Genomic DNA, 2,500 nt, shown 5'->3' with positions numbered 1-2,500 from the left:
AAAACGATTCAAGTCAGGAAGGAGGATGAGGAGGAGGGGAAGGAATAGAAGGAGATTGAGGAGAAGGGGGGAGGAAGAGGGACTGGCAAAACTGACATTTATATATATGACAAATTGTAACGGATTATTACTTTAACAACTTACGTCTTCAGCAAAGGATAAAGTCCACTTAACATGAAGAAGTCCAACAAACAACATGCAAGAACTAAATCAAGTAATCTAATGTTGGAATTTGCACCGTAGCTTGTTCCCATTGCAGGAGATGGAACATTCCAGCTAGCTAAAAGCATGCTGGGTAGTGTAGTTCAAGTAACTAATTTTGTCATTCATGTAAATAATACTGAATGGATTTTTTGTAAAATTAAGCCAAGCGAGATGTGTTGATGCTTATACTACAACATATTTCAAAATAAAAGCCATATGCTGTTTAGATTGCTGATATAAAGTTACCTCCCATACACTGACAGAGGGTAAAAAATTATGCCAACTTCGGCTCCCTATAGTTTATAACCTGCTTCTAATGTGAGACACTTTCTAATAAAGTATCTCTCAGTATATCTTTTAGCAAATGGAATTAAACTTCTCCTTGTTTTACTTGGGAGACACGGTGGAAAGTCCTCAAGGATCCCGTCTGGAATCCCCTGGGACCGATAATCTGTGTTGTGATCGGGTTAGAGAAGCATCCGGGCCGGGCGGGTTGGGGAGTTTTACCCGGTCAGCAGAGCGGTGCAGTGTCTGACCCGGACTGACCCGGACCTGCTCCTGTCACTGTGTGTGTGGGTCGCAGAGCGGTGCGGTGCGGTGTCTGATCCGGACTGACCCGGACCTGCTCCTGTCACTGTGTGTGTGGGTCGCAGAGCGGTGCGGTGCGGTGTCTGATCCGGACTGACCCGGACCTGCTCCTGTCACTGTGTGTGTGGGTCGCAGAGCGGTGCGGTGCGGTGTCTGATCCGGACTGACCCGGACCTGCTCCTGTCACTGTGTGTGTGGGTCACAGAGCGGTGCGGTGTCTGACCCGGACTGACCCGGACCTGCTCCTGTCACTGTGTGTGTGTGGGTCGCAGAGCGGTGCGGTGTCTGACCCGGACTGACCCGGACCTGCTCCTGTCACTGTGTGTGTGGGTCGCAGAGCGGTGCGGTGCGGTGTCTGATCCGGACTGACCCGGACCTGCTCCTGTCACTGTGTGTGTGGGTCGCAGAGCGGTGCGGTGCGGTGTCTGATCCGGACTGACCCGGACCTGCTCCTGTCACTGTGTGTGTGGGTCACAGAGCGGTGCGGTGTCTGACCCGGACTGACCCGGACCTGCTCCTGTCACTGTGTGTGTGTGGGTCGCAGAGCGGTGCGGTGTCTGACCCGGACTGACCCGGACCTGCTCCTGTCACTGTGTGTGTGTGGGTCGCAGAGCGGTGCGGTGTCTGACCCGGACTGACCCGGACCTGCTCCTGTCACTGTGTGTGTGGGTCGCAGAGCGGTGCGGTGTCTGACCCGGACTGACCCGGACCTGCTCCTGTCACTGTGTGTGTGTGGGTCGCAGAGCGGTGCGGTGTCTGACCCGGACTGAACCGGACTGACCCGGACTGACCCGGACCTGCTCCTGTCACTGTGTGTGTGGGTCGCAGTTAGACAGGAGACGGTTTCCTCATCCTGTGCGGGCTATAAATGGAGTTTAATTGACTGTGGAGAATTGAACATCGTCTCATATGACCCTGAGATATTCTGACCTTGCTGTGTGTGTGTGTGTGTGTGTGTGTGTGTGTGTGTGTGGGGGGGGATATTTGATCCCACATTTGCCTCTGATAATTCTATCAAGTGAATCAATTGAGCCAGTCTTAATGAATATTTATATTAGCTCTATATCCATCTTGTAGGTGTGTGTGTGTGTGTGTGTGTATGTGTGTGTGTGTCTTAGCAGAGCTGTAAGGAGTGAGAGCTCCACTGTGTGGTTTTTAGAAGAAGTGCAGCAAATTAGCTATCCTTCCTTCCTTCATTCCTTTCTTCCTTCCTTCTTCCCTTCCTTCCTTCCCTCATCCTACTCCCCTCTCTTCTCTCCTCCTTTCCTCTTCCTTTTCTAATTTTTTTCTGTTCCCTCTTTCTTCTACATTTCTTCCTCCCTCCTCTCTAATTCCCTCCCTTCTCTTTCCACCCCTCCCTCTTCCTTCCTTTTCTCCTTTCCTTCCTTCCTTCCTTCCTTCCTTACCTCTTTTATTTCTTTCCTCATTTCCTTCCTTCCTTCCTTCCTTCCTTCCTCTCACACTCCTGCCTTCTCTTTCCTCCCATTGCTCCACTCCTTGCCTTCCATCTGTCCATTCTTCCTCCTGCTCTTCCTTCCATTCCTCTGTCTTCCTTCCTTCCTTCCTTCCTTCCTTCCTCCCCCTCATCTCACATCCCTCCTTTCTCCCATCTGACTTTCCTCCCATTCCTCCTTCGATCTGTCCGTTCTTCCTCCCTCTTTCGCCTTGTCCTTTTTTCCTCCTATCCTTCCTGCAGCCCTTCCTTCCT

General features: G+C 51.3%; 1 protein-coding gene across 1 annotated transcript in view; it reads left to right on the top strand.

The window, feature by feature from the left end:
- LOC139913179 (slit homolog 1 protein-like) overlaps positions 1-2,500 on the top strand; it is a 75,213-nt gene that overhangs the window by 59,226 nt on the left and 13,487 nt on the right. The window lies entirely within an intron of this gene.

Source organism: Centroberyx gerrardi, chromosome 3 (assembly GCF_048128805.1).
Source record: "Centroberyx gerrardi isolate f3 chromosome 3, fCenGer3.hap1.cur.20231027, whole genome shotgun sequence".
NCBI lineage: Eukaryota > Metazoa > Chordata > Actinopteri > Beryciformes > Berycidae > Centroberyx > Centroberyx gerrardi.
The sequence above is the reverse complement of the archived record's forward strand: the minus strand, read 5'-3'. Positions and strand labels throughout refer to the sequence as shown.